A 22703-nucleotide genomic window follows, 5' to 3' on the forward strand; every position below is an offset into this window, starting at 1 on the left:
TAGTATCCTACCACATCTAACAACTGCTAATTCTTTTTTTTTTTTTTTTTTTTTTTTTTTTTTGCGGTACGCGGGCCTCTCTCTCACTGTTGTGGCCTCTCCCGTTGCGGAGCACAGGCTCCAGACGTGCAGGCTCAGCGGCCATGGCTCACGGGCCCAGCCGCTCCGCGGCACGTGGGATCTTCCCAGACCGGGGCACGAACCCCTGTCCCCTGCATCGGCAGGCGGACTCTCAACAACTGTGCCACCAGGGAAGCCCTTCTTTTTTTTTTTTTTTGGCTAATTCTTTTTTTTTTTAATTTTTTTGGCCATGCCACATGGCATGTGGGATCTCTCATTCACCCCCGACCAGGGATTGAACCCATGCCCCCCTGCAGTGGAAGCACAGAGTCTTAACCACTGGACCACGAGAGAAGTCCTTACTAATTCTGTTTTGAGCACATATGGAACTTCTGCAAAAATTGAGCAGTAGCTGGGCAATAGAGTCAATCTCAACAAATTTCAATGGATTGTTACCATGCAGACCACACTCAAACCACAATGCAATCAAGTTAGAAACCAAAAATTAAAAGATAACTAATAAAGCTATAAAAACTAAAGAAAAATGATAACTAATAACTAATTAAAAGGAAATTTAACCTGAACAATAATAAAAATACATATCAAAATGAGATACAGATAAAATAGTACTTAGATTTTATACAGTTAAAAGTTTATTAGAATGTAAGAAAGGCTAAAAATTGAGTTTAGCATCTATTTCAAGAAATTAGAAGTACAAAAAATCCTGAAGAAAGTAGAAAGAAATAGGAAAGATATGTGCAGAAATTAAACATAGGATCAACATTGCCATAAGTGGTTCTTTTTATTTTTTGGCTTTCTTTTTTTCATTTTATTTTTTTATTGAAGTATAGTTGATTTACAATGTTGTGCTGATTTCTGCCGTACAGCAGAATGACTCAGTTATATGTATATATACATTCTTTTTTATATTCTTTTCCATTATGGTTTATCGCAGGGGATTGGATATAGTTCCCTATGCTATACAGTAAGACCTTGCTGTTTGTCCATTCTACATGTAATAGTTTGCATCTACTAACCCCAAACTCCCAGTCCATCCTTCCCCCTCTCCCCTCCCACTTGGCAACCACAAGTCTGTTCTCTATGTGAATCTGTTTTTGTTTTGTAGATAGGTTCATTTGTGCCATATTTTAGATTCCACATATAAGTGATATCATATGGTATTTGTCTTTCTGACTTATTTCACTTAGTATGATAATCTCTAGGTGCATCCATGTTGCTACAAATGGCATTATTTCATTATTTTTTATGGCTGAGTACTATTCCATTGTATATATCTACCACATCTTTTTTATTCATTCATCTGTTGTACATTTAGGTTGTTTCCATGTCTTGGCTATTGTGAATAGTGCTGCTATGAACACAGGGGTGCATGTATCTTTTTGAATATAGTTTTGTCCAGGTATATGCCCAGGAGTGGGATTGCTGGATCATATGGTAGTTCTAGTTGCAGTTTTCTGAGGAACCTCCATACTGTTTTCCATAGTGGCTGCACCAACTTACATTCCCACCAACAGTGTAGGAGGGTTCCCTTTTCTCCACACCCTCTCCAGTATTCGTTATTTGTAGACTTTTTAATGATGGCCATTCCGACCGGTGTGAAGTGGTACCTCATTGTAGTTTTGATTTGCATTTCTCTAATAATTAGTGATGTTGAGCACCTTTTCATATGCTTCTTGGCCATCTGTATGTCTTCTTCAGAGAAATGTCTATTTAGGTCTTCTGCCCATTTTTCAACTGGGTGGTTTTGTTGTTGTTGTTGAGTTGTATGAGCTATTTATATATTTTGGAGATTAAGCCCTTGTCGGTTGCATCATTTGCAAATGTTTTTTCCCATTCTGTGGGTTGTCTTTTCATTTTGTTTATGGTTTCTTTGCTGTGCAAAAGCGTGTAAGCTTGATTAGGTCCCATTTGTTTATTTTTGTTTTTATTTCTGTTGCCTTGGGAGACTGACTTAAAACATTGGTACGATTTATGTCACAATGTTTTGCCTATGCTCTCTTCTAGGAGTTTTATGGTGTCATGTCTCATGGTTAAGTCCTTAAGCCATTTTGAGTTCATTTTTGTGCATCATGTGAGGGTATGTTCTAACTTCATTGATTTACATGCAGCTATCCAACTTTCCCAGCACCACTTGCTGAAGAGACTGTCTTTTTCCCATTTTATATTAGAAGTGGTTCTCTTAAAAAAAAAAGGAAGCAAATTAACATATTTGGCAAGACTGATCCCAAAAAAGTACATACACAGACATTAAAGAAATTGAAAGGAGGATACTATTATACTGCAGATATTTGAAAAAGAAAAGATACCCTTAATGTTGTCAAAAGTGACAGTAAAGGGATTTTTTTGGAAGACATAAATCCCCAAACCCCGGGAAGAAGGGAAAGAAGAAATAAACAGAAAAGCAGATTGAGACATTGAAAGGTTTAGCAGAACTGAAAAAGTTGAATCCTGAGCCAGTGGTGGAGATAGCTAGTGATAAGCAAACCAGTTTATAATTGCATAATCGCCCCAAATCTCAGATATGGTAGCACCAGAGAGCATTACTCTGGGAATTGGGAGTAAAAAGAGGGTTACTGAATGTCTGTTAGATTCCCTCCCTGCTTTGGGTAGCTAGGTGACTGCCCCTCCCCATCTCCGCAGCAGCCAATTGAAGATTTATTCTCCATAGAGAAAAGTAGTTTATGGCCTAGAGGTCAGAAACTGAGTTGAGGATGAAAGTACCTTAAGGGGTTCTGTGCCCTCAGTCATACTAGGCTCCCAGAACCCTAGTGCGCAGGAGATTGGGAATGTTCTCTGGGGAATCTTGATTAGATTAAGAGGAAAGATGTAAAGAACTATTTTATGGCATAAAGAATTATTTTATGAGGCTGCCATAGCCTGACAAAGATAGTAAAAGAAAAAAATACATGCAAATCTCCCCCATAAACAGATGCAAAATTCCTAATCAAATATTACTAACCAAATCCAACAATATATAAAAAAGATAATCTTCATAACCAAATATTTAATAAAATCTATTTTCCAAATAAAATTAGGATCCTGTGTAGAGAAACAAAGGATGGCGGGTATGTCTTCTCTGCTGAAGATTAAAGGAAATGGGCCAGAGTTTTAGCCAGACATCTGAATTGGAAGAACTTGCTAACCTTTGGGTAAGCTCGGAAAGGAGAAGGTAGGAATTGTCTTCCCCTGTAACTCTTTGAATGACACTCTCACCTCTGGAAGTTCCTTGCCAGCCCCAGGATTCCTCTTGAGACATGTAGAGTCATGCTGACCCTACACATCCCAGAAGCCGGGACCTGATGATGAGACATTCCTCTAGGATGTGGTTGTGGATCCATCTATGTGCTCTGGCTTGTCGTCAAAGAGTAGCTGAATTCTTATTTGCTGTTGGCAGGGCCAGGGCACTTGCGCTTTAATTCCCATTTCTCCGGCCGTGTGGCATGGGTGAGCCTTGTTGCTGACTATGCCATAGTCATTGGTTAAGTTGGATTTTTCCTTTTAAGTGATATCAGATTAGCATTCCCATAGTTAGGACAACTTGTTCAGAACCAGTCTTGCTTCTTAGGAAGATGACTATTCTTCCTTGGGGTCTGTGACACAATTTGATTGAGAACTAGGAATCAGTTGGCCAGAGTTGTTTTGTTTTGCTTTGTTTTCCTTTTCAAAATCCAAGCCCTTTACACATTACCACAAAGGGAAAGGAAGAGAGGGAGGGAATGTCTGATTCATAGAAGCTGCAGTTACTTGGGAACAGGATTGTGTGAAGATGGGAAGCCCTTCTGCACTCGTCTTTCTTGGTACGGTTTGAATGCTCCCTGCTCTCTCTCTCTTGCTTACTCCTGTAGAAAAACTCTAGTAGCTCCTCTTGAAGTGGATGGAATGGGCTCTGGAATCATCTCTCAGGCTATCCTAAGACAGTTTTTTGTTTTATTTTTTAAAATTATCTGCTTTGCAGAAGAATGGAGCATCTGAGGCAGGGTGGGTACATGGTGGAAAGTACCAGAGTGTGCGCTCACCTGGGAGGGCCCTTACAGGTTATCTCGTCCACACTGCCCCAAGATGGATAAGGAACCCTTTAAGTTCTCCTTGGACACATTCGGTGACAGGAGCGCACAGCCTCCTCCCTTGTGGCCCTGACCCGCCTCTCGGGACTCAGCTGCCTCCCTTCTCTTCTGTTCCAACCAACCGCCCTCCGCCTTGTTGAAATTCTTGTTTATTTGTATGTTTACTTCTGTTTTCCCCAAAGTCAATACTCCCTGTCAGCTCCCCAAGGGCGGGGGCTTTGTCTTGCTTGCCACTGCATTCACAAGCCTGGTTCACCGTAAATACGGTTGGCTGCCTGATTGAAAATGCCCTAAATTCTGACAGCTATACTCAATTAAAAGTTTCTACATAGGGACTTCCCTGGTGGTGCAGTGGTTAAAAATCCACCTGCCAATGCAGGGGACACAGGTTTGAGCCCTGGTCCGCGAAGATCCCACATGCCGCGGAGCAATTAAGCCCGTGTGCCACAACTACTGAGCCTGTGCTCTAGAGCCCGCGAGCCACAACTACTGAGACCGTGTGCCACAACTACTGAAGCCCACGTGCCTAGAGCTCATGCTCCGCGACAAGAGAAGCCACTGCAATGAGAAGCCTGCACACCGCAACGAAGAGTAGCCCCTGCTCGCCACAACTAGAGAAAAGCCCTCACGCAGCAATGAAGACCCAACGCAGCCAAAGGAAAAAAAAAAAGTTTATACATAGATCGGAAGTGGGCTTCCCGATAACTTGCCGAGTAGGGACAGTTAGAATGAGAACAAAGCCCCCGTGGGTCTTCATATTTCAGTGCTTAACAGAAAGGTCTAGCTTTCCTGGTGACGGGCATAAGGGGAGTAGAAGAGAGGGGGAAACCCTCAAAAGTTTACTCCACTTTTTTCACTGCTTGCACCTTTCTTTCTTCAAATCAGCCCAGCAGAGTGAGTATCCCAGCGACTTTGGACTCAGGCAGACGGCTCGGCTGATCTGCCTGGAGCCATGTAAGCAGGGACAAGTCACCAAACCTCTCTGAGCCTCGGTCTCCACACCGTCTTTATTGAAAAGCATTTTGAAATGTATTAGATAGGAAAAGCCACAGCTTGAAAAGAACTATATCTTAAATAACACTTGCAGCAAAATATAGCCAAAGGGTTGAAAAGACTGCATATTACCCATATGTGGTAGGAAAAGAACAAAAGAGGCTGCAGATAATGTGCCTGGGAGATAGAGGCTCAGTAAGTGGGAGCCGTTGGTAATAACCAGTTCTCACAGAGCTTCTCCAGTGTGTCCATTGTGTGAGGCCCTCTGAGGCTTAAAGCAATTCCCTGCTCTCCAGAAACGTGCCGTGTAGTTGGGAAAATAAGATGTATATACATGAGCCGGTTGCAAAAGCAGATGACTTGTCTGAAGTTTTCCAGTAAATACCATAATTGTTAGGAAAGAGCTTGAAGTTGGAGAAGGAAAAGAAAAGCTGACCGGTTTTAAACTAACTTCTGACCACAGTGACCACAGACATCAAGGATGAGGGTAATCAGTTTTCCAAGAAGAGACTAAGGGAAAATCTCCCTATATGCAGAGGCCCAAGTTATCTTGAAGTTCCTGGAGGAGGAGAAGAGCTAAAGAGAGGGTGAGTGTAATCTTGAGCAGGCCAAGAAAGCTGGGAGTGGGACGGAGGGGAGAGGAATGACTTCGGGGGCTGGAAGCAGAGGACTTGGTTCTAAAAATAGTCCTGTCCCTCTTGATCGGATCCTGAGCAAAGCCCTGGATGTCACCTCTTGGCTCACAGCATCCTGGTTAGAAAATTAGAGAAAATATTTGCCTCCTTCCTGAGGGAACAAAAGAAAATGACAGTGGTCCTGAGTAATTTGGCCCCGTTTGGGAAGGAAACATGTCTGCGCTGCGTGAAGTGGAGCTGAGAATCTTCCAGGCTTTTCCCCTGCTTTGCCACAAGCTCGGGGCCCTTAGAACATCTTCCTGTGTTCTTTCTTTCCCCTCTCTTTTTTTTCTTTCTTCCTTCCTTTTTTTTTTAAAAAAAACTTTTATAAATGTTTTAAAATGTTGCCTTTCTGAAAAGGTTTTATAAAAATATTACCTACACATGGCAAATATTTAAGTAATACAGAAGGGAATACAGTGAAAAAGCAGGGTTCCCTTCTACTTTTAATGTCCCTTCCCTCCAAGGCACTTACGATTCCCAGTTTCTTCTACATACGTAAAAGCGATTTCAATACGCAGAGAAAACTGCCTCACTCCTTTCACTGCTGGCTGTTTCTCCATTGTCAGATATGCCACGGTTTACTCACCAGTGCCAAGGGCACTGGTTCTTAGGACACTTTAAGTCTGCTAAGAGTGAAAGGCATTTTCCTAGTCATTCATTGCCAGTTCTCGTTTATGGGGCCTGCTGTATGCAGACACAGTGCTGGGTGTTGAGACGTGGAGAGAGGCAGAGCCCCTTCCCTTGGGAACTCAGAGCCTAGCGGAGGAGGTGGGCATTTAGGAGACATCTGAGGGCTCTCACAGGTCTGTGCGTGCACAAGGCTGGCGTCCCGCCCTGGTACTCTGTGCTGCTCCCGGCTGCGACTTCTCTGCCAAGGTGGAAAGTAAAAACAGCTGCCTTCCAGAATGTGGCCCTAGCTAAGGTGTTCAGAGTCAGGGGAGGGAATCCTGTAGCAAGGAAGTAAAAACCAAAAACCTTGGTTCAAAAATATCATAGAAAGAGCACGGGGAAGTCACAATACCTGTAAAATCTGGGGGAACAGGGTTTGTTTAGCAAAGGCAGTAGGCTCATAAGAAATGGGAGAGAGGGGGCCAGGAAAAGGTGACCAAAGACACAAGTCATCTACTTCCAGATGTTCTCTGCCTTCCTCGGGGCATTCCTCTCCCACCCCCCCTGCATGTCAAGTTCCTGGCACTCCTGAAAGGGCTTTTCGTCTCCTCCCCTTGGCCTTGCTTCATGGATCAGACACAGCCTCCCATGGGGGGCTCCTACGTAGATCTCTGTGGGCATGAGCCCAGGGTTCACAGTGGCAGCGAATCCTGCCCTGGAGGTGCTGTACCCCTCGCATGGTTGACCGTGGACCCCATCACCAAAACTATGCCACGCCCCAGGAGAAACAAGGGGGTCCTGTGAGACACTCTAAAGACTGGAGTACTGAGAAAGAGCCCACAAGAAGGGGTGGGTGGGCCTTGTCTTCCATTATTGTGATTTACACCGTGTGTCCCAGCCTGGCTCCACAGGGGAACAGTTGCTGGGCCTTGAGACGCGCAGGAAGTGGGTCTCCTTGGTGGCGGTGTCTGTGTGTGGTGAGGGAGAAAGAGCTGGGGAGAGGTTGGAAATACTTAAACGTGCTCTTTACCTCTCAAAGCGAGACTGCTTATTCTGCAGCCTCATAGCAGGCTGGAGGCCCTGCTATTTCTGATCTAGAGCTAGTGGAGCAAAGAGAAAGTCCTGCTGAACCATGATCACCCAGGTTCACGGCATCATTGACAGATGCACTGTTTTCCCAGACACCAGCCGCCGAGCCCCACAGGTTCTCCTTCGGTGTCTGACTCCCGTCTCTTCCCTGTGTGTGCTGGTGCCTGCCTGCCTCACACCTGCTTCACAACTGCACTCACGGTCTAAGGAACCCGTCTGCTTCCTCTAGCCCATGTCAGTCCTCCCTGGGAACACTGCTTTCGTCAATGCCTCTCCCGCTCAGGGCTCCCAAATGCCTTCCATGCTCAGCACAGCCCTTCTCCCTGACCCCCAAGGGCAGAGGGTGTGTCCTCGGGACTGGCGTGGAGCTGGTGCTCCAGTCGGGAAGGAGCTTTGATGGAGGCGGACAGCTGGGAAGGGTACAGGGCTGCCCTCTCTTGGGCAGTGGATAATGTCTGTCCACTCACCCCGATCGGGAGGCGAGGAAGGGCGGTTGAGTGGAGGCCCCCCCGCCCTCCGGCAGTGGGACCAGGTGCCGGAACTAAGGAGCTCCACCAGGGAGGGAGTCCAGATGCTGGAGAAAGACAGGGCAGACGTGGCAACGAGCATGGGAAGCAAGACAGGGAAGACTTCGCTTTAGGGAGGAGAGAGGCTGGATTTGTTGAGGGGAAGGGGGGCAGCTGAGGCCAACTGGTCTCTGTGGGATGACACCCACAGGGACAAGAAGAAGCGACAGCACATGTGTAGAGAGAGAATGGACCGTCTGCAATAGTTCTGTGTGGACTGTGCCAGGGAGGCGGTGAGGAATAAGGGAAAGGTCCAGTCTGGGTAATCCCAATGTCTTTCTGATACCACCCCTCAGCCAGGGAGCGAGTGGGGAGAAGACTGGCCTGGGGTGGTCCAAGGCCGAGGAGGGAGGGAGGGTGGAGTCTCCCTGGGCGGAGAGGGCCCTGGTGTTACTGCACACACCAGCCCCTTCCCTCCCTGCGGCTAGGAGGTGCCCACCATCCTTGTGATCCCTATTTTACACACAAAGGAGCTGAAGGCCGCAGTGGCTGAGATGAAGGGATTCACCTTGTGTGGGAACAAACCCCCACGGACAGCACAGAGGCAGAGCTGGAATTTAACCCAGGTCTTCGGGAGTCCCACTCTCTAGGCCAGCACCGCCGCCGCCCCCTCCCCCGCAAAAACAGCAGTTCTGAGAGGGGCCGGGGTGGCTGGGCAGGAATGGGTATTAGGTCCCCGAAAGGAGGCCAGGAGGTTCAACAAGTTCATGAGACTCTGGAATGGTGTTAAAAAGTCATGTTGAGGGGGCTTCCCTGGCGGTCCAGTGGTTAAGACTTCGCCTTCCACTGCAGGGGGTGTGGGTTCGATCCCTGGCCAGGGAGCTAAGATCCCACATGCTGCGTCGCCAAAAAACCAAAACATAAAACAGAAGCAATATTGTAACAAATTCAATAAAGACTTTAAAAATGGTCCACATCAAAAAAAAAAATCTTAGAAAAAGAAGTCACGTTGACCCAACGTGGAGGACAGACTGGGTGGAGAGACAAGAGCCTTAGCCAAGGGCTGGAGTCACCCACTGCCCCCAGTCCCCTCCTCAGAACCACACCTTACACTTGCGTAGTCCCTGTTCACACAGTGCTCACACATTGTGTTCATCTGAAGGGAGGCGCTGCCTAATGTGGACCCTGTCATCCCGGGATTTGGCCACGGGGTGAAATGCCCAAGATTGCATGGGGAATCGCCAGCCAGCTCACCAGAGCAGCCCGGTGCTCTATGAAGCCCGTCCCGCTTTCCTTGCAATCGCCACCCTGACGTCTAGGTGGCGCCAAAACCTCACACTGATTTCTCCCAGTTTGGGGCACCGCCCACGCCCGGGAACGGAGTTGTTCCAACTCAGTCCCTGCAGACTCCAGCTCAACTCAGCTGGCTGCCAGCTCAGCTTTCTGGGTTCCGTTCCGTCCAAGTACAGGGGCTGCAAACTTGCAATTGTTGTTTCTGTTCTGCCTTCTACTTGGCTGGGACCCTGGCCTCCTCTAGGGAAAAGTAGGTGGGTCAGCCCTCACCCTCCCATCTCAGCTTCAGGGACATCACAGAGCAAGTACTGCAGCTGTTCTTTTCAAATGTAAAAAATAATTTTACTGAAAATATAATGACATTAAGTTCACTTTTAAACTTAATTTTTAAAAAAATTATCGAAGCAATGTATTCATATGGTTCAACACAATAGGCTCCATTGACCCTCTTCAGATAATTAAAATATTGTTAACAATTCAGCCACTCGCCCAACACCACCGGCATATACTACGTTTTCCAGATCACCACCTACTGTTCTGATATTGCTTTTAACTGTAGCTGGTTAACAAAATGGGAAAGAATTCTTCATTCATTCATTCCTTCTGCAAGTATTTACTGTGAGTCATTAGGCTAGGCTTTATTGGAGGCACCGGGGAGGGCGAGGAATTAAACAAGGTCCCCTCTGGCTGCGCTCACCTCCCAGCGGTGGAGCCGGACGGAGAGCAAGGGGCTAAGTCCCAGGAAGGAAAATAGGGCAGGATGCGGGGTAAGGGTGATGGGGGTGTGTCAGTGGTCAAGAGCGATCCTTCTGAGAAAGTGACATTGAGCCGAAAACTAAATAAACATTTGGGAGCAATTTGCTGGGGGAGGAACTACACCTGTGGGTTGTGGAGCAGCTCCTCCCCCGCAAGCTTAACGAACACGAGGGTCAGGATTCTTAGCTCCTCTCGGCCTGCTGCCCGCCCCTCACCGCCCCCGGCTCCCTCTCTTCCCAGGGCGCTGCCCCTTCCGGGGAGCGTGTGTGCGAGTGTGCGTGTGTGTGTGTGTGTGTCAGTGTGTGTGTTGCGGGGAAGGGGTCCTTCACCTCCCCGGGCCCCGGCTCCCTCTCCACTCCCACCCCCAGCGGCCCCTCCCCGGTGAGCGCGCCCACCCCCCCATCCCCTATCCTTCCCCCTCCCCAGGAGGAACGCAGAGCCGCAGCCGCGGGGAAACGTAAAGTTTCTGCAGCTCAAAAGTGACGCACAAATTCTTTAAGAGCTCTTTGGCGGCGGGTATCTAGAGATCAGACCATGTGAGGGGCCGAGAGTACAAATACGGCCGCGCGGGCGTCGGCGTCGGCACAAGCAGCGACGCCCCGGTGCCTCGAGGGCGCGAGGGTCGCCCGCCTCGGAAGCTCCGGACCGGCCTCCGCGGACTCCCGGCAGGTGGGTCCGCTTTCCTCCCGGCTTTTAATGCCCACTTCTCTCCCGAACTTCATCCCGCCCGGCCTCTCCGGGCACCGGCGCGGGGGCTCTGGGCAGGGTGGGCGCGCGCGGAATCGGCAGCGGGGACAAGGGGACGCGGGCGGGCGACCGGCTCGGAGCGCTCCTTCGTCCCCGGCTGCCTGGCTTCGGGTGGCCCAGTAGCCCAGGAAAGCCCTTCAGGACGGTCCTGCGGTCGGGAGGAAAAGTTGCTTTACTTTCAACCCATGGCTTCTGTTTGCTCTTCACTGACGGCCATCGCGTGCAGGGGGCTGTGTGCAGGCATCTCTTGGGGGAGAGTCCTGGTGGATGCAAATGCCCAAATATCTAGAGAAGTCTCTGAATGACACATAAGTGGGACGAGTCTCCGTGCCCTTGGGTAGTTTTCCCTGGCAGAGCCGATGCATGCTCAGTCATTCAGAATTTATGTGAAAGCCAAAACTCCAGCGAGCTGTTTTACATGGTTGAAGTGTGTAACCATCAGTTGCTTGAAAAATGTGTATATTCAAATTTGCTTTTGAAAAGGATCTCTGGAGCTAAAGAACACTAAGAAACATTTCTTTTTGCCCTGGGTCTTCTGCATAATGAATTTCTTTTTCAGTTGGGGTTCTAAAGAATTTCAGAGGGGTGGAATTTCTAAGAGTCAGACATTACAAAGGCTTGTGTGTATGTATTTTTATGATCAATTTTGTCCAGAAAAATGAACCAGGTCAATGGATTATTTATGAGCCTGCTAGCTCTCATCAGAGTAAGAAGAGATCAAATATTTAATGTGTTTTGCCTTCAGTTACATAGGAAAAATGTCTAAGTAAACAACGTTGGGATTTGTGTTCAATGAAGTGGAGGGCGCCATGGCATATGGCCGTTTGGGTTTGGGGAGTGGAGGGAAACACACAGCTTTGACTCTGTCCCATTGCTCGCTTTTGTGTGAAGCCGCTGGTGCTCAAAGGTTCAGATTTTCCTACCACAGACTCGGGTTGGGGTGGCCGCTTCCAGCGTGGATGAGATGCAGGTTCTTATGGGGTTTGTGCAAGCTGTTTTGGGCACGGGTTTTCCTTGTTTTTTCACTGAACCTGAGTAAGAGCAGGTTACTTGCAACTGCTTCACAATTAATCAAAAGTCCCCTCAACGCTCGGGTGATCCATCTAGGACATTTCAGAGATGTGACACCAGCACAGACATTCAAACCCATCTCTTTTGTCTCCTTGCTTAAAAATATTTATACTAGGGGTGGGCGGTGGGGACGGAATAACATTGCAGTTTTAATGGAATCAGCAAAACCTCAGAAATTCCTCTTTGGGGAATTCTTAGAGTTGTCTGAGCATTTTGATGAAACTCGGAGAGGCATGTCAAAGAGTCACAAATGGGTGAGGTGACCGTGGAATGGGGTGCTGGCTGGAGGGTGTTGTCTCTTATGGCAGGCTTGCAAAAACATCCTGGATGTGTCCCCCTCCAAAGAGAAATGCAGGTAATTCCAGACATTAAGCCAGTAAACGGCAGTTCTTCTCCTTCCTACTCCTCGAATGGTATAATTCGGGGGAACAAAGGCAGGGTTGCCTGAAGAAGTTTAATTTTAATTTGGCTTTAATGAATCAACAGGATATGGTCATGACTTGACTTTTTAAAGATGCTTGGATGGCCAAAGGGAAAATTATGCAGTCATGTTTCTGTCAGTTTAAGAAGGTACCTCAGACCTTAATTATTCCCCGTCACAGATCAGCTCCTCTGGGTCTTGAGGTCCTCAGCTCTAAGCGAGGGGTGGGGGCCTGCCTAACAGGATGTCCGCGTCCCCTCCACTCACTCTGTGACTGTGAGCCTGGCCTCTCTGCTCTAAGCAAACACGAGTTGAAGTGGTGGTGCAAAATGCCTGGGGCCAGGACTCTCTACCCAGATGTTTCCATCAGATTAGGGTCCTCTGAGGGCCCCCGGCTTTCCCTCTAAGGCAGGGGCTTTGCGCACTGACATGCACAAGTTAAGTCCTGCACCTCAACCCTGTCCAGCTGACAGGGGCCTGAGTTCCTAGACTCCTCGAATCCCATTTGCAAACTGCCCAGGGTGTGGGGCAGGAGAAACGGCCCCCAGATGGTAGAGATTTGGGCTGGGCTGGTTTGCTTTGCAGTCACTGAGCTGTTGCCAGTGGGCTGCACTCCACTGAGGTTGGTGGTGTTCCACAGGACAGGCTTGGGAGTGGAGTCAGAGGTCTGATAAAGCGTCCCGTTTCTCTGTTCCTCAGGCAAGTGATACCGACTCACCTGCTCCTGTGGGGAATCCCATTTCTGGGTTTAACCGGGCCAAATAGCGCCCTAAGGAAAGGGAACTGCCATCTTTCTAGGAGGGAAAGATGGAAAATAGACCCAGGTGGAAAATAGATGAAACTTAGCATTTTAAAGAACCCTGGCATAAATGACTTCCCCTGGTCAGAGGGTGACCTGCTTTTCTAGGGTGGGCATGAGACCCAACGTCGGCCAGCACAGCCCCCCATTTCTAGGCAGAGCTCAGCGAACTGACGTGGGTCCACATGCAGGAATGATCTCTGAGTAAAGGCTCTGTGCACGGGGCACTTCCTCCTGCCTGACCTTTGTCAGCTGTCAGCACCTGGGAAGATGAAGGCTCACTTACTGAACGTCAACATTTTTGTAAACCAAGTGTTTTGCCAGCCGGGTGTCTAATGGGGTGACGAAACGAGTGGAGATAAGGCCTGTGCAAGCAGAGGCAGTCCGGCTGCCTTATTTTCCTCTTTCCTTTGGCTCCCCTGGAACCTGGCAGCAGCTCCCTTGCTGCCACCCCAGCCCGGGACCAAGGGCACTTGACAGTGGGTACTGTAAACCCTAGGCTTTCTAAAAGCCAGGACAGGATAGCTCTCCATTAACCCCCAAAACTCCTGGACTGCAAAGTGAGGGATGAACCCCAGCGACGTGGAGACACGGAGGTGGTGTCCCAGGGCCAGCTCGACTGCCAGGGTCCCCATGCCACTTGCCAGTACCTGGGGTCTGGCACTGGAAGGTCTCCTGGAATCCTGAGGTCCAGTTCTTCGTGTCATTATTTGAGGTAGAAAGGGAAGAGGTAGGATCTGTGACGAGGCCGGTGGCAGATGCAGGAGAGCCACTTGTGTGCCCTGGGCAGATCCAGAGCTGGAGCCTGGTAGGTGGGCTCAGCGAGAGGGAGCCAGTCAGTGGGCCTTTCCCTTCTCATGTTGTCGTGTGGTCTTTCGGGGCATATTCAAGGAAAAAGATGGTATTTCCTTTGCTATGGAGCTGCTGCACGAAAAGAAGATAAACTGATTTTTTTTTCCCTCTAACCAAGGGATTCCCTAGAACTAGGAAGGCCAGAGCTGGAAGGGGCCTCTCCGGAGAGCCAGTCAGAGTCCTCCGTGGCTCGTTGAAGTTCGCCCACAGCCCCGAGTTCCAGGCCAGGCCTCGAACTTGAGTCTCCTGCGCATCTGTTTTTTTCTCTCCGCTGGGTGTGTTGTTTTAAACGCTAAATTAGCTGGCTCTCTCCCTTGTTTCAGAGGAGAGGAGCTGGGGCAGGAAGGAAAGGGGAGGGAAGAGACGGAGAGAGAGGAGATATGCTATTCCAGGCAGCAGGGAGGTTTGACTGACTGGAAGTTTCCCAGCTCGTCTGAGGGCTAGAATTATTTTTCTCCCCCCAATTTTTTTTGTTTTATGATTTAAAGAAAATTTTTATTGGAGTATAGTTGACTTACAATGTTGTGTTAGTTTCAGGTGTACAGCAAAGTGAATCAGTTATACATACACATATATCCAGGCTTTTTTTTTTAGATTCTTTTCCCATGTAGCCCATTACAGAGTATTGAGTAGAGTTCCCTGTGCTCTACCGTAGGTCCTTATTAGTTATGTCTTTTATATATAGTAGTGTGTATATGTCAATCCCAATCTCCCAATTTATCCCTCCCTCCTTTACCCCCTGGTAATCTTAATTTTTTTTTTTTTTAACATCTTTATTGGAGTATAATTGCTTCACAATGTTGTATTAGTTTCTGCTGTGTAACAATGTGAATCGCTATATATATACATATAACCCCATATCTCCTCCCTCTTGTGTCTCCCTCCCACCCTCCCTATCCCACCCCTCGACCATACCACCCGGAATGTGCCCGATCCCATCTCCTCCCAGTTTTTAATTTTGAAATATTTCAACTGAAAAGTTGGCGAAGTGGCCCAGTGAACCTTCACCAGTTGTTAACATTTTGCCACATTTGGGCCTGAGCTTTCTCTCTAATTAGACACATATCTAATTTTTACACATGTTAACATATATATAACTTGATACATTATGTATAATATAACTAATGTAATAATTATACTATATATATGTACATGTATATAATTTTGTTGTTGAACCTGTGAGAATTTGCAGATTTCCAAATACTTCACCCCTGGATACTTTAGCTCGTGTCTCCTAAGAACAAGGACATCCTCCTACATAACCAGAGCCCCATAATTATCACATTTGGAAAACTTAACATTGATAAAATATTTTATAAAATATACAGCCCATATTCAGATTTCCCTCACTATCTCAGGGATGTCCGTTTTAGCTCAGAGGGTTACTTTTTTTTGTTTTAATGAATTTATTTATTTTTGGCTGTGTTGGGTCTTCGTTTCTGTGCAAGGACTTTCTCTAGTTGCAGAGAGCGGGGGCCACTCTTTATCGCAGTGCACGGGCCTCTCACTATCGCGGCCTCTCTTGTTGCGGAGCACAGGCTCCAGACGCGCAGGCTCAGCAGCTGTGGCCCACGGGCCTTGTTGCTCCGTGGCATGTGGGATCTTCCCAGACCAGGGCTCGAACCCATGTCGCCTGCATTGGCAGGCAGACTCTCAACCACTGCGCCACCAGGGAAGCCCTCAGAGGGTTACTTTTTGAGACTATCAGATCCTAGGGATGGGAAATTACCTCTTGCCCTCATGTCAATGCATCTGAGAACTAGATCAATTCTGTGTAATGATGAACTGATTTTTCATGAATGTTCCCGAACCATGTGTGTGTGACACATTGTAAAGCACATTTCAGAACTTGACCTAAGAGCATAGGCACCTTTGAGCAATGTTACCCAAGTCACAAACAGCTTGTGGCTGCAGAGGCGGCCCCCATCCCCCGCCCTGCTCTGCTGCTGGACCCCATCTCTCTCCTCATTTAGTTCTCCCCCTCCCTGCCCCACCCAGAGAAATGGGCCCGGTTCCCCCTTCCTTTCCTCTTCACTCACATTGTATCTAATTCCACTTCGAATCCCTTTCTCCTCCCCTTCTCTCTTCTACCAGCTGCCACAGGTAAATCTGCCCTCATTTCATAACACCCTCTCCCTGGGGCTGGTTTTCTCTCTCTCCTGTCTCTGCCTCTCTCGGCTTTCTTTGTGGGTCTAATCATGTCTTTCACACAAAAGTAGTCTTAGTAATATACCTGTGTTAAGGAAAAGAAAAATCTGTGTTTGGAAGTGCTCCCATGTTTTTTTAAATCTTGATTTCTATTTATTGCATAAATTGCATTATAACAATAAAAGAGTATTTAGAAGGTGTAAGTGATACTCCTTGTTCTTTTTTTTCTTCTTTTTTTTTTTTTTAAAGGAAACTAACTTTTTTTTAATGATTATTTTTTAAATTTATATTTTGGCTGCGTTGGGTCTTCGTTGCTGTGCGGGCTTTCTCTAGTTGTGGCGAGCAGGGGCTACTCTTCGTTGTGGTGCGTGGGCTTCTCATTGCGGTGGCTTCTCCTGTTGCAGAGCTTTTCCTGTTACAGGTTCTAGGTGTGCAGGCTTCAGTAGTTGTGGCTCGCGGGCTCTAGAGCGCAGGCTCAGTAGTTGTGGCGCACGGACGTAGCTGCTCCGCGGCATGTGGGATCTTCCCAGACCAGGTTTCAAACCCTTGTCCCCTGCATTGGCAGGCAGATTCTTAACGACTGTGCCACAAAGGAAGCCCGGTACTCCTCATTCTGCCTAATCTAACACATCACCTGTTCGAGTTTCCCAAGCCTCTTTCCTGGCCTTGTCCATGTTGAAACAGAGTGAAGGCAGTTTTGTTTTCTGCAAAAAGTTGTAAATTGTGTAGTTAAATGTAATAAGGGATCTGTGTCCTCAACTTCTAAAGGCACCTCCACAGATTCTATACACAAGCTTCTCTACCTCCTTATCCTTCTCTCCTTAAATTTAGTCTTCCTCAGGAACCAGGAAGAATGTTCACATAAACAACTTCTAATCAGTTTGTCACCTCCCACCCCCTTTTGTAGTACTTAACAATGCTGTGTTCTACAGCTTGCATTTTAGGTGTTTTTGCATTTTATGGTTAAACTAGGATTTTGTAAACTAGATTAGGAAATTAACCACCATTTACGACATTTCTTTCTGTAGGTAGAAAATATATTGCAAGTTCCAAACAAACAACTCACAAATGAATGTTTGGAACACAGACCTTTGACGGGCATGCCTGCTGGTACTTGTTTCAAAGTCTAAAAGCACAACCTGGGCTCTTCTTTAATCCTAGACATGTCAGTCTTTTCCAATCCAGAGTTCATTAAAATTATTGTTCTGACAGTCCTCCCTCGGCCCCCGAGATGCAGATCTTCCTAATGGGTGAGGAGGGAGGCGGGGCAGCCCCCTGAGATTGGGAAGAAAGAGTAGAGCCTCACCTGAGGCTTACACCTGCCAGCATGGCAGCTGTGGTCCCCTGGGTCCCATGCCTGGGAAACCTGAAATAGACCCTCTGTGCTGGGAGCTGTGCAGTGCACACACGGGTCAGCAAGTATTTGAGTACAGAGTGTATGAGCCATGGCCCCTGCTTCCAGGGGGATGCAAAGCAACTAGACATAAAAGGATAACTAACGATACTTGAAAATCAGTGAGGAATGACAAATGAGTGGAGAGAGATCATCTTGGGCTGGGGTGGTGAGAGAAAGCTACATGGCGGGGGTGGATAGAAATTTAAGCCACGCCTGGAGGATACAGGATGATTAGAGGGAGCGAAGGGGCAGGGTGGCGATGCACTGGGCATGCTCAGTGGCCCACCTGCCCCTAGTAACCTGGGGTACTTTTTAACAATGCAGCACCCACTGCATTGGATCTCTTTATTAGAATCTCCGAGAGAGCAGCCCAGGAATCTGCTGTTTACAAGTTTCCCAGTGACTCCAAGCCACTGATTGAGAGGAACAAGCAAGAACCAGTGAGGGCCTATGGAAGGGGATGGTGGCTGTAGCTTCTGGCTCAAGTGGCTCACTTGTGCTGTGGGCTACGAATCACTTAGCCTTGTGGGCCCCAGTTTCTCGGACTGGGGTGAGGAGTAGAAAAGCAGAATAGGTTGCATATATGTGGTGGCTTAGTGGCCATCAATTCACTGTCATTTATTGATGCTTTCCATGTGCTAGACACTGAGTTAAGTGTTTGTCATACGTTTATTTCATTTCCACAACAACCTTTAGGAAGCAGGAATTTTAAGGGTCTGCTTTTACACATGGGGAAAGTGAAGCTCAGAGAGGTTAAGCAACCTGCCCAAAGTCACACAGCCAGTAAGTGATGGGTCTGGGATTCCAGTGCAGATCTGTGCAACAGGAGAGCCATGGATTGTGGACACACAAGGACTGTTAAAAATGAAGGTAATTAGGCTTTCCTGTTCGTGTTCACTACAGCAGGGCTATTTGTGCCTATCTATGCCAGATCCACTTCTTTTTATTAAAGTCAAAATAAATAATCCTTTGTACTTTTGCCCAGCCTCTGGAGTGATCTCAACCCCAGCACAAATGGCTAATCCTCTAAATTTTACACCCTGTGTGGTGAGAAGCTCGAAGCTATCCTCCCCCAGGGAAAGTTCTGGACGGAGACCCTTTTCCTTTCTCATGGTAACTGGCCCAAATGGCCCTGAGGATTATAGCCTATTTAATTCCTCTCCAAAAAATTAAATTGTCTCATACAAGGCACTCTTTGGATAAGGAGATGGCTGTGATAGTGGAGTTCATTTCTATCCCTTACGTCCAAAAATCAAGATTTTCTCTACTCTCTCTGTTCAGATCATGAAGTCTCTATTTTGTCTGAAAGGCGAGTAGGAGTCCCATGGCTTATGACCCTCAGAGAACTCAACGGTCCCTTCAACAGGTGCAAATACAAGCCACCATTTTGCACTGTGAAGACATGAGCCAGAAGCAGTGAAAATCCAGGGTCCTGTGACAGAAGCCGTGCAATAGCAACAAAAGGAAGACCTTTAAAACCCAAGGGCAACTTGGAAGCTAAAAATGCAAGGTATCTGAACATGCCGCGTCAAGTCAGCGGAAATCTTGGTTTACAACAGGTTGTGTGGCAGCACTAGGAAGCAGCACCAGACTCTCCCTCGTTCTGCATGTTGGTGTTTTCCTACCAGTCATATTTTGGCCTTGTACCATAAACTTCATGAAGGCAGGACTGAGCCTGCCTTGTCTGCAAGAGCCTAGCACATAGTAGGCAGACAGTACGTGTCTGCTGAATTAGTGCCAATCCGTGGCAGAGGGCCAGGTTCAGTGTTTACTGCATTACAGGCACCAGGACTCTGTAACTCCTATCATCCTTGGTGTCCTGGGAACTCTAGACTCCCTCTGAATAGAGCGTGCCAATTGCCACTTGAGTATATGACCTATAATTAATCTTATCTCAGTGGTAAACCCATAATTCATGTTGGTTTTGGGGGGTTTTCTTTTTTGGTTTTTGTGTTTGTTTTTTTGAAAATGAAAATTGAGTGTCCTGAGAAATGAGCTCACTTTGATCTGGACATGTGAAGTCAAAGTACAAAATTTCTACATGTTTCTGCTTAGGATGTGCTGAGGCATCAAACAGACAAGTAGGGTCACGGGCATTTCCAAAGGTCTGGGTGGTTTCATGACTAATCACTGTAATTACATGCTTGTTCAGATACTGGTTCCTCTGGCTACAGAGACCAAATTTGTGGAAAGAGGAATGGAGATTTGATCAGGAGAAGTTTAAATAGAAACAATCCTTTTTACTGGGGGGCCGGGGGGAGGTGGAGTGAATTAGCCCACTCTCTGGGCTAATACGAGCCTTCTGTCAAGTGCATCACTGCTCGGCCCCTCGTGTGCGGACCCCTGGGGGATGAGGCTCCTGCGTGTCAAGCTGTCATCCTACCATGGAGCTGGGTGACGTGCATGGCCCCACCCACAGCTGGTCACCTGCTCAGCCTGGGAAAATGGCATACATTCAAGGTGCACAGGAAGGCTTCTGGGGCTGTTTCTGGCCATGGAGAAACTCAAGTCTGCCTGGAAGAGGACACAGCTGTAATATTGGACTCATTTGCAGTCCCTCTACCCAGCAGGACAAAAATACCTTTTAAAAAAGAAAGCTTTCAAGATAACATTCTTAGAAAGCAACCTTCTTAACATCTCTTCCTTCTATATTCCTGGGCCAGCTTGCTCTCAACTATTGCTATCTGCCGGTCTCAGTAGGAAAAGCTGCTCAGTGCTCTGTAGAATCAGGAAAATGGGAAAGGAGTCTGGATCCACAGGCAGCATCCCGCAGGCAGAAGGGCACCCAGGCCCGGCCATCTGCTCCTGGATGACAGATTAGTCTTTGGGAGGAGCTTCCTTCTCAAAGGCAGAGGAGTGATGTGAAGCAAAGGAGATGTGCATCTCCTGCCTGTTCGGTGGCTTCGTGTGGCTGTAACTTATCTATTTGTACCCCGGGTTCTATGATTGGGGCAGGAGCCCAATAAGACAACCCCAGAAAGCACAGCTGGATGGAGAGAGACCAGCCTCAGGGGAGAGGCAACCTGAAATCATGATTGGGCTAAAGGACCCTCTGAACAGGTTTTCTTATGACTTGGGCTATTTCAGCTGTTGATGAATTTTTTTTTTTTAATGCTGAGGGATATTTTAGGAAACAAGACCTTTTGTAATGCTCAGCAAAAATAGTCTGGTGTCTTATTCTTCTAGGAGTTGCTCATAACAATTGCCGAGAAATCAAGATCAAATACCTTGGGGGCTGAACCCCTGAGAACCCTGAAGAACATACATTGCCCAACCAAAGTTCACCAGCCCACACACATTTTCCAACTTCCTGCAGAGTGCCCCAGGGGAGGAAGTCAATGAAATCTAGAAAAATTCACACGACTTGCAGCAAGAGGGTGACAGAGCCACTGTATGGCTAAACGTTTATTCCCCCACCAATGTATTCTTCAGAGATGGGGGATGTTTCCCTTCTAGAGACTGTGGTGGACATGCCAGAGAAAGGTTGGGTGATACAGTTGCTCTCTGAGCTTCAATTTAAATGAGAGGAAAGTTGCAGTATTAAAGATGGGAAGATGTTCCTACAGAAAATTTTGGGTAAAATTTTGAAGGTGGAAAAAGAAAGACCAGGGAAGGGGGGCCTCGGTCATAGGCAGGATCTGTCAACTGGGTGCCGTCTGACCATCCGCATGTAGTAAAGCTCTATTTCTGCCATCTGGTCTGCAAGTTCTTCACTGTTTAATGTGGAAAACATGCCATTGATATAGGCTGGAGGGAAGTACAGAGGCCTTCTTCAAACAACACAACCAGAGACTGCCAAGTTCAGGTTTAATTTAGCTGTGTATACAAATATATTGACAACTCATCTCTCTCAAAAACAAAAACAGAAACACCTTAAAATAAAAATCCCTTAGCCTGGTAGATGGTACCTTATGGTGGATGAGAGGATGTGTGGTTATTTAAAAAGTCCATCAAGTCTAGTTGAGGTCTCAGGGAACGGATAGGGGCAGGGAAGGCGGGACAGCAGCATAAGGATAAGCAGAACAGGTTTTTATCTAGATCACTCTGTCAGAAATTCATATCCTTCTATGGGTCATGTCTGTCTCCTTGAACCCGGGATAGGGTCGGTGGCGGGGGCCAGTTAGATAGGGTAGAACCCAGGACACCTACCCCAACCCGTTAACACACCACACACACACCCTCGCTACATAGAGATGGTTTCTCTTTTGTTGCTGTGATATTTTTGGCATCAATCAATCCCTTTAAAATTTTTATTTTCTACTTTACAGAAACTACCCAGTAAACATGAAACTCTAATTAGTTGCATCCCCTGTGTTCATTTCTGATCCTTGCCAATATTTATGTGCATAGCCATCAGTGTGAAGCTACATACTTTGTGTTCTAAGTTTTCACTCACTACGTTTTTGTCTCCACATTTCCACACGTGGATAGTTAAGTTGTAGTCATCAAAAGCCCCACCAGGGTAGGAGACATACACTCACTTTTTTTTTTTTTTTTTTTTTTACACTCACATTTTTTATGAGCTACCAGTTCCTAGCCAGCCTCCTACTGTTGGATTTGGAGGATTAGTATCAGATCTTTGCAGTTATGCATAGCAGTAGCAGTATCCCTGGACATCTTTTCCTTGAAAGGTATAATGTGACTTGAGCTAAGCAGAAACAAAGTTCAAACCCAGAAGAGTGAAGTTAGCTGGTAGGTCTTGGCTCCTTACTCCTTTATAACAGGCCATAGGTTTAAAGTCCGAAACGGCTCGGATTTCTACCCCATGTTTGACATCTCAGAGGGCTGAGCTGACTTCCCTGTACCCTGGCCCATGGCAGTGACATGAAGGCATGGCAGCCCTGAGGCATGTGGGGACAGAGACACCAGTCACACTGGCGTGTGTAACCTCCACGCTCTTCTCTCTGGCTCTTCCAGCGTGGATGAGAGGTGACCCTGCCTGCCCACTGTTGCAGAACACAAGTGCATTAGCCACAGGAGTTGCTGGGGAGTGGCAAGAAGAATGAATGGGGAGCAGCAGTGACATTTAAGGCTCAGTGGGACTTGCAGAGGCATGATGGGAATGCAGAAAGGCAAGGCACAGACGGACTGGACACAGCTGGAGGCAGCTAGAATCTGCCCAAAGGTTTCTAAGAGCTGGGCTCCAGGAAGAGTGAAAAAGTCTACAGCTAAGGAGCTAGGGGTCCTCACAAAGGGTGGCC

The 22703-nt window shown here is 47.3% G+C and overlaps 1 protein-coding gene across 1 annotated transcript in view; it reads left to right on the forward strand.

The window, feature by feature from the left end:
* Positions 1-9902: 9902 nt before the first annotated feature.
* SLC6A4 (solute carrier family 6 member 4) overlaps positions 9903-22703 on the forward strand; it is a 35590-nt gene continuing 22789 nt past the window's right edge. Inside the window, exon 1 of the mRNA XM_067715451.1 lies at positions 9903-10737. The gene's annotated coding sequence lies outside the window, so the exon portion shown is untranslated. The remainder of the gene's footprint in view (positions 10738-22703) is intronic.

This window comes from Pseudorca crassidens, chromosome 19, assembly GCF_039906515.1.
Source record: "Pseudorca crassidens isolate mPseCra1 chromosome 19, mPseCra1.hap1, whole genome shotgun sequence".
NCBI classification, from domain to species: domain Eukaryota; kingdom Metazoa; phylum Chordata; class Mammalia; order Artiodactyla; family Delphinidae; genus Pseudorca; species Pseudorca crassidens.